Genomic DNA, 15,589 nt, shown 5'->3' on the forward strand with positions numbered 1-15,589 from the left:
ATAAAAAAGGTTTTAATTATATAATTTTACCGGCTACGCTGACCAAATTAAATAATTAATTTTTTCTAGCTGTCCTAGAATGTTATTTTTTCAATAGTAAATTAAGATAATTTTCTTAAAAGAGATTTCTACCCGAATTCTTCTCCATGAGTATGGGACCCCCCAAAATGAAAAAAATTGCCCCAATTCCAAATGTTTAATAATCATAACGCATATTGTTAAATAATAACGTTACAAAAATAATTTAATACCCTTCCCTGATCCATAGGCTCTCAATTTAAAAAAAAAACCGATTTTTTTTTTTAATTTCTATTTTCATTCAGTTAGAATCATATTTAATGAATATTTTAAATATTGAAAATAATTTTAATTTAAGTTCTATTTGTACCTTTATGATAATAAAACCAAAAATTTTCATTAGCCGGATTCAGTTATTTATTCATTGACAAATTTAAAAAAAAGACATATTTTATTTTTCTCTAACCAGTTTTTCAGTTACTGCTGGGTATGGGTATGTATATATAGGCAAATATAATAACCGCTACCAGCTTTCCAGGCCTGAAGTAACTGCAGACATAATATAATGTACCGATAAATATGTAATCTAGAATTTGGAACAGACTCAGGTCGACCGCTCCTGAGACGTATAGTTCATTGATACCCAACCACCAAAAAATATCGGTATCTACAGTTTAGCTTTCAGATCCATATTAAAGCAACTGCCTTTACAAGGATTTTTTTTTTAACCTCCGAGACCACCGTTAGATATTACTTCAGAGGATAAGATGAATGACAATTTTTGTAGCGTGTGAAAATGTCATGCCTGACCGGGATTCGAACCCGGCCTTTACAAGGATTAGAATCGTACAGTAGGACTCTCATCTTCGAGAATCACCTGACTTTGTGATGATAAATTTAATCACTACAAAAACCCGGCGATTTAAAAAAAATGTATTATAATAAATTTTAATATTATTGATTTTTTTTTTAATATTTTTTATTAAATATATAATTACTTATTTGATTATGTTTAAATTTTTTAATTTTAATTTTTGAAGTAAAGATACTTAACAATCGAGTGGTAGCGCCTCGGATTCTCATTCGGAGGTCCCGGGTTCAAATCCCGGAAAGGCATGGGATTTTCATTCGCTAAAAAATTGTCATTTCATCTCATCCTCTGAAGCATTACCTAAGGTGGTGCCGAAGACTAAAAAATAAAAGATGCTCAATAATATAAACCAATAACCAAAATTTTTAATATTAGGATATTAAAATCACAATTTTGAAAAGTATGTTTACGACCTTTTTTTAAAATTTGGAGGTCATGCATCAGCTGGTTTTTTTAATGATTAAAATATTTTTAATGATTAATTCGAATTTTTTTTTTGCGGGGGAGGCTCAAGAGTCAGGGATTGGGTATTACTTTTATCTACGTTATGAATATTAAAAATTTGATATCGCCCGAATTTTTTTTTCCATTTTTGGGATTTTTCCCCCATACCCAAAGGAAAGAATTTGAAAAAAAATAATTTTTAGAAAATAATCCTTAAGTAGTGTTAACAAATTAAAAAAAAAAACTTTTTAAAATTGTTTAAAAAATACAAACATAAAGACAAAATTCTAAATAAATTTCTTGGAAAGGAGTGAACATTTTTTTTTATTAGAAATATTAAAGAGTAAGAGTTATTTTACATTTTAAATACGATGGATGACTTGCAAGATGGATTTAAATTTAAAATAAATTAAAAAAGTGTTTTTTTTATTAATAAAGTATTTTTTTATTTAAACAATAATCCACCCTTTACATAAAAAAGGTGTTAAAACCAACCCTGACAACTATAGGGGAATTTCCTTACTAGATTGCACTTACAAAATTCTATCAAGAATAATTTACAACAGAATCAAAAACCAACTGGAACAAGAATTAGGGGAATACCAAGGGGGATTAAGACCATGGCGAGGCTGCCCAGAACGAATTCTAAATTTAAAATTAATTATAGGGTATCATAAACTAAGGAATAAACAACTGGTAGTGACTTTTATTGATTTCAAAAAAGCATATAATTGTGTACATCGAGAATCCCTGCTAAAAATCCTGAGAAATTTAGGGCTTCACCAAAAACTAGTCAAAATCATCGGACTAACACTAACGGATACCAAATCCAAGGTTAAATTCAGGGGAGAAATAGCTGATCTATTCGATATCAAAACAGGACTGAGACAAGGAAATGGACTGTCACCGCTTTTATTCAACTGTGCCCTTGAATCTATAATACGGGATTGGAAAAAATTAAATAAAGATAACGTTAAAATAGGAAAACATATCTCAGTAAATCGCCTAGGCTTTGCGGACGATTTAGCCCTACTAGCCCAAAATATAGAAGAGGCCAGATATACCAACTGTCAACACCGGAAAAGATTCCAGGAAAAATTGGTCTAAAAATTTCATACGAAAAAAACAAAATTATGGTGAGAGACCCACTATGCATAAGCAAACTAAAAATAAACAATATTGACATAGAACTAGTAGAAAAATTTAAATATTTGGGGGAAAACATCACACACAACCTCCAAGAAAATCCAAACTGGAATGAAAGAATAAGTAAACTCGTCAAAGCCACAATAAAAACACAAAACATCTATAACAAAAAATGCATGTCCATAAACACAAAAATTATAACTCGGTTATCCAACCAGAAATACTTTACGGATGCGAAACCATATTTGTACCGCAACAGACAAGGTTTACCGACAAACTGGAAAAGATTGAAAGACAGATTCTACGACGATGCATCGGGAAAAACATTAAAAAAGTAGGGATTTGGACAATTATTCCAAACGAAGACATTTACAAAATGATCATCCCGATAACTAATAAATTTAGAAAGAAGAGAATTTCCTTTCTAGGACATATTTTCAGAATGGAAAAGAGCAGACTTATCAGACGGATAATCGAACTTTTATGGAACAAGAAATGCAGACCGAACTGGTTATACGAAGTACAGAAAGACATGGAGGAATTAGACATAACCCGTGAAAACCTAAAACCGGAAACTATGAGAAATTAAAAAATAAAGAAACAAGATTCCTATCAAAACTCAAGAAAACAATAAGCCGGGTGTACTCTGAACAAGAAAGGGCAAGAAGATTTGAAACCCTTAGAAATTACTGGCAAAAAAGAAAAGCTGAAAAACAACAAATCAGCAAGAAAAGAAAAAACTTGCCAAAAAAAAATTAACTAAAGTGATCCGTTATGGTCTTAAAAGTTAAAAAAAAAATAAAAAAAGTATTTTTTGCTATCAAAGACCATTGGAGTGAGATAGGCAAAAAATGTTTATAACGGTTTGAAGGCCTATAGATGAAAAAAAAATATATATTTTTTTAAATCATTAAACCATAACACTTGTTTCTCTGGATTCAGGAAAGTGTAGACATCCCCTCAGAATGTTATGAGGAGTGAAAGATATAGCTAAAGAAAGAAAAAATAGTAATTTTTATGATAGGGTGAATATAAAATATTTTGCTCATAATCATAAAAATACTGCACTTTTGCAAGGAAAAATGTTTGCCCGAGTAAAGATTTCAAATTTTATGTTAGCCATAATACCCACACCCCTTTTTCTAATTTTGCAAAAATCGAATACATTCTTTCTTCCTAAAGGTAGGTAACTCCGTCTATCAAGTCTATAGAAAATCGATCAAGGGATCCAGAATTATACTTACAAACGTCTGTCTGACAAAAATGATTTTTTTGGGCTCAGGAGGATTGGAAGAAAAAAAATTTTCAGACTATTTACAATTTATTTAATTTTTTGTGAGTGTCTCCTTAAGGAACAAAATTTAAAAAAGGTTAAATTTTTTGATTTTTTTTTTTTAACCGATATATATACTTTCCCGTTATATCTATCTATAACACTATTATGTATTGCTACAGCCAATAAAGTAAAAATATGGAACATTAATAAATATTTCTTTTTTTTCGAAATGTTTTAATTTCAAAGAAAAGTTAAAAACGTAATATTATGAAAGTGATTGGGGCTTTCTTGTTCCTGATCCCTTAGACAGACAAATTTTAACTTTATATTAAATTAGCATCCCCCGTCAAGGCTCACCCGCTCTATTTGCGTATAGAATTTAAAAAATTGGACAGCTTTTTTAGTAATTAAAAATGGACTGTTGCTTTCAGTTATTGTTATTCATAATTTCCCATCTCTAATCTCTTTTGCTCCAAATGATGTCATTTGATTTTTTTTGGGTGGGGGGCGCACAACGAAGATTGGTTATAAGCGCTTATCTATGACTATATCTATATCTATATAAGGCTATAACTTGCATATCTAAATTTCAATGGAACTGATGTAGTGGTTTGGATATTTATGAATCACAATATTTTATACCCGTGCATAGGCATTTATATATATACATAAACATATCTCAAGTATTTTTCATGACTTGTTTAATATTTATATCTAACACTGTTCACGCTTTTTCAAAACAGAATTTTGTTCCCAAATTTATTTTTACAATTAGTGATCATTGTTTTTTTTTTTTAAAAAAGAATTATTCAGGAGCAAGTATGACTTTTTTCTTCTTCTTTTTTGTTAAAGAGGTGGGGAATCCCATTTACGGACGCCTAAGCAGTGTCGGACTCGTTAACAGGTGCCGCAAGATGTAATTAATATGCGTATGTAAACCTGCGCACTACCGATTAAACTGCCACCCCACCTTTCCTGGAACCGCTAGCCAAGCATTCATTCTGAAAGGGGGATCACACGCCCACTCACACACTCATACGTCATAGTAAAATCGCATCATAATAGGAATATCAACAAAAACACATCAGTCACAGCAAATCAACAGCAAACATGATACATTACCATACATCAAGATACAGAAAACAGATTATGAAACTACATACAAAGAAAAATATCACACAATATATACAAATATAAGAGAAAAAAAACTCAAAAAAAAAAAAAACAAGTCTCACAACAATATAAACATCATATAAAAAAATCATTAAAACCAAATTAGCAAGAACATAAAAATCCATCTGAAAAGAAAAATTCATTACTATTACACTATCAGTGCAACAACACAACACTATAAATGCATACATCGGACAGCAGTAAATATCTGCAGCTAAATAGCTAATCCTCACGGAATGCAGTAAATTTTTCTATATTTACTACATACTACAATAAAGCCACAATAAAAAGGGAATTAACCCAAGATCAGATAGACATCATACACATCAAAAGCAAAATACTCAAATATATACGTAAAAAAGTATGACTTTATCTACATGGAATTCTACAGACAATTCTATCATCAACTTTATGCAAAAAATGAAATAAAAACACATTCTGTCACGCTTAAACTTTCATTTTCCTACTACAAGAAGTTTCTTTTATATTTCAATATATATTTTCTACGTACAACTGTATGCTGAAACATATTTATGTTGACCTAATGTTTTTTCAAAAAATTTTTCATCTCAACGAAAGAGATGTGGTGAACAAAATATATCACAACTTATTTTTAAATAGTATTCTTTATAGTGTTTCGTATCTTAATGAATTCATCCTGTAGAATTCGTTGTAGGATAAAAAAATATATCTCGTATTAATATGGAGTCCCTATAGAAAATATCTGATGTGAACACTACATCACTTCCTTAAGTTTTCCATTACTTTTCCACCCTTTTACGCCTATTAAAATACATATACACATTTTTTGTTCATTTGAAAGTGAGATACAATCCTCCAATTCTTTAATAAAGTGGACAGTTACACAGTTGCTGAAATATTAGTTTTTATTAACATCAAATATTTATACAATTATTAATTCAACAATCCTATATGTTAGGATAGAGTAAAAATCCATTTATTACTCGTATTACTAGACCAGTATTATTCGTAACTTCATGAATTGCTGATTAACAAAAGTTTCAGATTTCTGGTGTGTCGTATAAATAAAAGTTTATAATAATTAAACTATTCTGTTTAGTGAACTCCTTTATACCGGTTACAAATGTTAATTTCGACCTTACGGTGTAAAATATTCAGTTTTTATTATTGGATTATTTCGTGAATAATCAAAAATTAAAAAGAAACAATCATACAGGAAAAAGAAAGATAACATGAAGGAATATATCTCAAAAAAAGCACAACAAGATGAATATGAAGATAAAGAAAAAGTTAAGAATAAGGGTAAAATAAAAAATTAAGAGAAGATAATAAATATGAAGAGGAAGAAAATGTTAAGACCAAGGAAAGAATAAAAAGATTAACAGAGTTTGATGAATATAAAGAGAGAGAAAATTTGAAAACTAGAGAACGTGTACACAAATTAAGATCAGAAGAATTATATCAACAAAAGAGCAATTAAATGATTGGCAACAAAAAACAAATTAACTAAATGATGATCAACTCCGACTTATTGTAAAATATTGTCCGACAATATCAGAGAAGTAATGAACTGACATTCATCGAGCATGTATGCTTCAATGTATATGTTGTTCTTGTGAGGATCTATTTTTAAGTCACTCTGTAGTTAACTTTAATGTAGATAAAATTAAATAGAAATTCCAGAATAATTAAATAAAATTAGACAGAAATTAAACTAAAAAATTCAAAACGTAATACGATTCTAAATTATAATTTTCAATTAATAATAAATAATCAGATTCCCCACAAAATCTATTACATATATACAAATGAAATAATGCCTATTAAATTACATATATACATTTTTAAAAGTACATAAAATTTTATTTACAAATAACTTCGGATTTTATTACTTTTTTTCTTATTGTTATTATTGAATTATTTATTGTAAAGATTTTTTTACAATCGCGGATTAATAATAATTAATAAATCAATATACTTAAATTTAAAAAAAAAGTTTAAAAAAAACGAGAAGTCTGATTCGAATCGATGTGCATTTCCTTGTAACATCCAAATATTTCATTAATTAAACTTTTATTTTGCTGTAACTCAGGAATCAATGAAAATAATAACCACTTATGATATATGTCGTTGAAGATCTCTCAATGAGGCAGTTAAGAAAAAGTCCAAATTCCAACTTTTTGGTAATTTTGGGATTTTTTGGACACTTTTGGTTCAGTCGTTTGCACCAAAAGGGAAGGTGCACAACTAGATATTACAACAGTCGTAAATCCAAAATTTCAACATCCTACGGCTCATCGTTTTGAGTTATGCGAGATACGTACGTACAGACGTCACACCGAAACTAGTCAAAATGGATATTTCCGTTGAAATCTGAAAACCGAAATCTTTCGCGATCACAATAGTTCCTTTACTTCGTACAAGGAAATAAAAATAGAATCGACCAAGTAACCAACATCGTTACTCGATTTATTTTTGATCGAAAATACACGGGACTTTGGCCATAGTTGACCGGTTCACCGAAAGATATTTCAGAGTAAATTATACTCTTATTTGGAAATAATTTGGCTGCATAGACACGTAAAACTTTTGTATTAGCGTTCGTCTTTAAAATTCTTTTATATATTTTATATTTTCAGTTATCAATTAACTTATAAACCGACGCCAACCATACTTGACCGGTAAAAGTCAAAGTACAACGATACATATTTAAACCGGAATCAAAATTTTAAAATAAATAAAAGAGGTTATAATAAATGAAATTCTTTTCCAACATCTGATATTTTCTATATCAGGGGTGCCAACTTGAACGTCAGCAAGTTTCAGTTGATTCTATTAAATAATTTTTCTTTATTTAAGTATGGGAATCCTTAAATAACTTTTCCTTCGTTCTTCCGAGACTGAGAGACTGATTGGCACAGAAGAAAAAAGATTTGTTCTCTTAAAACAACGAAGTGATCATAACGACTTAAATATTTAAGTGAAAGAATACGTAGGATTCGCAGTGAAGAGTCTGGTATAGTTCTTTAGAAGAGATTGTTTAAAATGTGGGAATACATTGAATGTAAATTGTCAAAAGAAACGTTCTATAAAAAGATAAGTTGACATGACTTGATCCGCAAACACCTTTCAAATGAAATTCAAGAACAAACATTCCCAACGCTTGTCATTGATTCATAAACGTATTTATAATGAAACGCCTGAAGAACATACACATGAACTGACTTTTATAGAAAGAGTCAATGTGATAAATTTTCGTACCGAAAGAACCAACAAATGACGTACTCGTTTACAGAGAATGGAATCAAACATTGAGTCATCAAAGACACGTACTGAATGCAGAAGCTTTTCGAAAAGTAATATATGCGACGTCTGTTCAGAGAAAAACTGAATTTTATTTTGTTAATCTTTATTTTTAGTTTTACAGATTATTGGTCCTTTTCCTCTTCAAAGTACCTCCCTCCCCTTTTCACACATTTTTTCGAGGGTGTGGAAAAAACTCCTCTTCGCGAAGGAATTGTGGATAATTTCATTTGAATGGCCTTTAAGGTCCGTGACAAATTTGGTTTAATATCATCAATAGTCTCAAAACGGCGTTCTTTCATCACTGATTTTAATTTCGAATTTTTTTGTTTTTGTCTTGCGTCACTTGACTTCTTTGATGCAGCTCTCCAAGATTCCCTATCTAGTGCTAGTCGTTTCATTTCAGTATACCCTCTACATCCTACATCCGATTTGTTTTACATATTCCAAACGTGGCCTGCCTACACAATTTTTCCCTTCTACCTGTCCTTCCAATATTAAAGCGACTATTCCAGGATGTCTTAGTATGTGGCCTATAAGTCTGTCTCTTCTTTTAACTATATTTTTCCAAATACTTCTTTCTTCATCTATTTGCCGCAATACCTCTTCATTTATCACTTTATCCACCCATCTGATTTTTAACATTCTCCTATCGCACCACATTTCAAAAGCTTCTAATCTTTTCTTCTCAGATACTCCGATCGTCCAAGTTTCACTTCCATATAAAGCGACACTCCAAACATACACTTTCAAAAATCTTTTCCTGACATTTAAATTAATTTTTGATGTAAACAAATTATATTTCTTACTGAAGACTCGTTTCGCTTGTGCTATTCGGTATTGTATATCGCTCCTGCTTCGTCCATCTTTAGTAATTCTACTTCCCAAATAACAAAATTCTTCTACCTCCATAATCTTTTCTCCTCCTATTTTCACATTCAGTGGTCCATCTTTGTTATTTCTACTACATTTCATTACTTTTGTTTTGTTCTTGTTTATTTTCATGCGATAGTTCTTGCGTAGGACTTCATCTATGCCGTTCATTGTTTCTTCTAAATCCTTTTTACTTTCGGCTAGAATTACTATATCATCAGCAAATCGTAGCATCTTTATTTTTTCACCTTGTACTGTTACTCCGAATCTAAATTGTTCTTTAACATCATTAACTGCTAGTTCCATGTAAAGATTAAAAAGTAACGGAGATAGGGAACATCCTTGTCGGACTCACTTTCTTATTACGGCTTCTTTCTTATGGTCTTCAACTGTTACTGTTGCTGTTTGGTTCCTGTACATAAAAAATAATTTCGAATATAAGAAAAAATTGCAAGGAGCCAGGTCTGGCGAGTAGGAAGGCTGAGGGAGGACAGTGATCTGATTTTTGGCACAAAACTGATGAATTGACAAAGCTGAGTGTGCGGGCGCATTGTAGTAGTGAAGGAACCATGAGTTCTCTCGCTACAACTGTGATCTCTTATTGCGGATTTTTTCACGTAACCGTTGTAAAACGCCTTGATAGTTTTCACGGTTCATTGTTTCACCTTGAGGCAAGAATCAAAATGCATAATTCCATTTAAATCGAAAAAACAGACAGCATCACTGTGTCATTGGTCCAAGACTGACGTGCTTTCCTTGGGGGTGGAGATCCTTTGCTGATCCATTGTGATGATTGAAATTTTGTCTTGATGTCGTAGCCTTAAACCCGGCTTTTGTCTCCCGTTATGATCCTTTGCATGAATTTTTCATCGTCATAGATTCAAGAAGTTCTGACAAACATCCACTCGATGTTCTTTCTGTTGTTCAGTCATCAAACGAGGAACAAACTTTGCTGCAACTCGATGCATTCTCAATTTTTCCATGGCAGATCCAATCTAGATGGTAACCTCTTCTTCAAGTTCTCTGACAGTCAATCGGCGATTTCCACTCACCAGATCGTTCATTTTCTGAACGCGGGTGTCATCAGTTGAAGTCGAAGGCCTTCCTGATCGAAGGTCATCTTCGATCTGCTGACGAACATTTTTAAATCGTGAAAATCATTTGTAACATTGCACACGATCCAGAGCATCATCACCTTAAGCTTTTTTCAAAAGTTGAAACGTTTCTGTGAAAGTTTTCCCCAGTTTCAAGCAAAATTTTACGTTGTATCGTTGCTCTCGAAAATTGCAATTATAAAAATCGCTACTAACACTTAAACACGTTGCACTCAAATAACAATAACACAAAACTAAGTGAGATATCAACAATTCAAAAAGCATGCGGTTACAGAGGACGTCATACGAAACACAATGTTGCTAACTGCACGTCACTAATTACCACCGTTGGCGCGTAGTTAAAAATGTTCGGTTATTTTCTGAACAAACCTCGTATACATTCTGCTATCTTTTTCTTGTTTGTCCGGGTATTACCGTTCAGGTATTACTTCAGAGGATGAATGAGGATGATATGTATGAGTGTAAATGAAGTGTAGTCTTGTACAGTCCCAGTGCGACCATTCCTGAGATTTGTGGTTAATTGAAACCCAACCACAAAGAAAACCGGTATCCACGATCTAGTATTCAAATCCGTATAAAAGTAACTGACTTTACTAGGACTTGAACGCTGGAACTCTCGACTTCCAAATCGGCAGATTTGGGAAGACGCGTTCACCACTAGACCAACCCGATGGGTCAGCACCATCTTGCTGTCAAATTATATTAATATTTTCAAACAAAGGATTATTTTTTAGCTCAAGTAAAATTACTTCTTGAAACATTTAAGGTAAGAATCGTCAATTATAGTGTCACTGGAAAAGTAAGGACCAATGTCACCATTCCGTACACCAGCCCACACATTGATGCCTGGAACATTTAGTTCTTGCTCAAGTATTTCTTACGGATTTGTATCACCCCAGTACACACAGTTATGACAATTGATACAACCTTTTAGTTTAAAAGAAGCTTCATCAGTCTAAAAAATACGATTTTGAACGTTAGGCTCTGCCTCACAGCGTATTACAAACCATTCACAGACTCAAAACCATATCGAGGTCATCTTCAATTAAACTTTGATGCAGTTGTAGGTAAAACTTTTAGTTTCAATACTTTAAAAATACGATGCCCACTACTGCCACGGTAATATCCAACTCACCAGATCTTTTACCAATAGATTTCTCGGTCACGTGACATTTGAGACACCTGTTTCTACTCAATTGTGAAATAAATTTCTAAGATTAATATAATTTTTTTTTATTAATTTTTATTCTTATATTTGAATTAAATTATTCAACATTCGAGAATTTAATGTAAGTATTTTATAAATTATATGTACTTATTTAATAAACTCATACATAATGTCTATGAAAAACCTTTTAAATTAACAGATTTAGAAATGTTATAAAAATAGAATAATTAATATCGTTTGGAAAAATAATTATTTTTATTTTTTTAACTATGGTTATAATAAAAAATATTTATTTATATAATGTTATAAAATATTTAATTTAACATACAAAAAGATTGTAATAAAATTATATTACGGTACTGAATAGTTATTATGAAAAATGACCTAAATAATAACAAACGCAAAGGCAATATAACATGTCTATTACAAGATTAGCTATTCAATTATCGTTGTATGTGTGCGTGCAAGCGTGCGTATGTGTATCGTTGAGGGTATAATTCATTAAATATTAAATTCGATTGAAGGCCTAGATAGATTAATTATATTAAAGTTATGGATAGTTAATTATTTTTTTAATACCCTTTGTTATGGGGCTTTTATATTGTTTACATGATAAGTAAAATTCTATTGCCAGTTTATTTCATTTTTTTTTAATATAACATACACACTTTAGTTTACTATTTTATACATAAATATTTATGTACACTATATACACATATCCGTGTATATACTGTATAATGAATTTTTTAAAAAATTAAACCTAGTTAAAATCTAACACATTTTGATGTTTTGTATTTAATAAACTTTGAAATTCTTACGTTTCGTTTCTGTGGATTTTATTCATACCATTTTACTTAACTTTTATGTTTTTATTACCTGTTTAATAAAATTATTTTACGCCAAATATATAATACTTTTCTATCAAAATTGTTTTGTCTTTTACCCCAGATATCTCAAAACTTCTAAAAATAAAGTTTCGAGACCAATTTTTTTAAATATTTCAGGTCAGACAAACCCACCGGGTTGGTCTAGTGGTGAAAGCGTCAACCCAAATCAGCTGATTTGGAAGTCGAGAGATGCAGCGTACAAGTCCTAGTAAAGTCAGTTATATTTACAGGGATTTGAATACTAGATCGTGGATACCGGTTTTCTTTGGTGGTTGGGTTTCAATTAACCATACATCTCAGGAATGGTCGAACTGAGAATGTACAAGACTACACTTCATTTACACTCATACATATAAAGATTTTACATAAAATCACTAAATTTACACCTTAGTGTTCCAATAATTACAATCTGGTTTAACCTTACCGAAGTCCCAGAAATCAAAGTGAAATCTTTCGCCAGCCATACTCGCTAATGAACCTTTCCGAACCTATGTTTGTATGAACGTTCTTCTTTATTTTCACCAGTAGAACATATCCTGAAATTTTGTTACACACTTTGTGAATCACTCTGTATATATATATATATATATATATATATATATACACAAGAATGGTTTGGCTACAGTTCAAAAATATCATATTATTCTCATCGAAGATCACCTGATCGCAAAACATTTTAAGCTGTGGAGAGACGACTTAGAGAAATCGGTAGTTTTAAACGTTTTGGTTTAAGTAGATACTGATTGTAGAGTAGATACTGGTTGTCAACGAAGCGAGAGAAACCATAATAATGAACAAGCAACATAAATGTTGTACAATTATCGCCAACTAACAGTACTAAATGGGTATCAAGACATTTCAATAATTCACAATCAAGCGTATGGTGGGCACTTCATGAGGCACAGTTGTACATGTTCCATGTAACACGGGTACAGGACTTATTACCGCAACATCATAAACGGAAGATATTTTGCCAATGGTTAACTAGAAATCGATACGAAATCGTATCCTTCGTTGTATTCTGGTAAATTATGAATCATGTTTCACAAGAAATAGTAAATTTTTGGGATAGTGAATTTATGAAAAAAGAATGGATTCCTTGAGCTACGTCATTTATTGAACAAAACGGGGGCAACTTTGAGCAATTTTGAAGGTAATTAATAGTCCCTTCATGAATGTTAATGTCATTTTTACATTTTTTTCAAAGTTAAATACATTTTATGTTAAAAGTTGTTTCCAACCTATGGAAAAACTTATTTATTTCATGCTGTAACATTTTTTTTCACAATTCAGTCTTGTTTTGTTTTTAAATAAAGTTAAATTTCAATATTATGCATTCAATATTTTATTAAGTAATTTACATTAAATCGTTTCATAATAAAATTTTCTATAATTCTTATTGAAAAAAATACAACTTAATTAACCATTTAACAAAGTTTTCTTACGTTAAACCCAAAAACCTGTTATTTTTTACCCCCAATTTTTGTTTTACATCAAATATCTTTAAAAATAATGGAGGAACAGTTCTGGAACTCAATTGTTTTTAATATTTTCACGTTAAAATTCATAAAAAAACAAACATTTTTCCCTTAATTTACCTTTCCAGAATTTCAGGAAGTCTTCATTTCCCCGGAGAAACCGAAATCCGGACGAAATGTTTCGCTAGGCGTAACTCGCTAACGAAGTGTTTTCAGGCTTATTTTTTTTACTCCCAATTTTTGTGTTTTACATAAAATATCTTTATAAATAATGATGGTACAATTCTGGAACTCAATTTTTTTAATATTTTCACGTTAAAAACCATAAGAAACAACTAAATTTTCCCCTTAATTTATATTCTTAGAATTTCAGGAAGTCTTCATTTTCCCGGGGAATTCGAAATCCGGACGAAATGTTTCGCTAGGCGTAACTCGCTAACGAAGTGTTTTCGGGCCTATTTTTTTTATGAACTTTTTTTCTATCTTAAGGTATAGAATCAGTTCCTAAGAGATTGCTGAGTAGTTTTGAATCTCCTGTGTCATTCATACATACATATGAGGGCTGTCCATAAAGTAAATTACGTTTTGAAATAAAAAACCAACCAAATAAAAAAAAAAACAAATTTTATTACATACAATTGAAAGGGATAATCTTAAATTATTTTTCTACATAATCGCCATTTAAATTGAGGCATTTATCATAACGATGCACAAGCTTTTCAATTCCTTCTCTGTAGAAATCTGACGCATTAGATTTTTGACAAAACTTGTGATAACCAAACTTCCTCGATACAATTTCATACAGTAAACTTCGTGAAATTTAGGAGAAATGAGGCGAGACTTCCATAATCGTAATGCGGCGATTTTCACGAATTTTATTGTTGATTTTCATCGTCAGTTCAGTCACAAGGCTATTCCGACCACTGCGGTCCTCATCATGAACATTTGTGCGGTCATTTTTAAATTGAATGCATCAGTGCCTCGCTCCATCTTCCCTTATTATTCAATCTCCGTAAACCTCACAAAGTTGCCGAAGAATTTCAATGGGTTTGAGATTTTTTGCCAGTAAAAACCTAATCACTGAACGCACCTCACAACTTGCGGGATTTTCTATTGAAGCGCATATTTCAATATTTCGCAAAGAACAAATTACAAAAATCATAGTCCACACGCTACGACAGCTTAATGCGTACTGAGTGTAGAAACGTTTTGACACCAAGATGGCGGCTCTTTTTTTTCTTTCTTTTTCCTGTTTAGCAGATAATGATTCAGAGGATGATATGTATGAGTGCAAATGAAGTGTAGTCTTGAAGAGTCTCAATTCGACCATTCCTGAGATGTGTGGTTAATTGAAACCCACCCACTATAGAACACCGATATCCACGATCTAGTATTCAAATCCGTGTAAAAATAACTGACTTCACTAGGACTTGAACGCTGGAAATCTCGACTACCAAATCGGCTGATTTGGGAAGACGCGTTCACCAATAGACCAACCCGGTGGGTTAAGATGGTGGCTCTATCCTCAACCACCACCACGCTAGGCAGAAACGTAAGTTACTTTCTGGACAGCCCTCATATATACCTTAAGTATACCATCAAGTAACTTGTCCTTACTGATTCATCAGCACACGGCAAAAAACTGTTAAAGATAAATTGATGAAAATTTATATATACCGTCTTTTTACATGTAAGTTCACATTAAGAAATTATTTTTTGAAATTTCGTGTTTAAAAGGTTAAATTAAGTAAAAATGAAATTTATTATTTCTTTTAATTTCTCGGTAACCAACGAAGATATCAACTTTATTTTTGGTGCATGTAATTTTCGTGGGAATGTCTAAACACTAATTTCT

Source organism: Lycorma delicatula, chromosome 11 (assembly GCF_047948215.1).
Source record: "Lycorma delicatula isolate Av1 chromosome 11, ASM4794821v1, whole genome shotgun sequence".
In the NCBI taxonomy this organism is placed as follows: domain Eukaryota; kingdom Metazoa; phylum Arthropoda; class Insecta; order Hemiptera; family Fulgoridae; genus Lycorma; species Lycorma delicatula.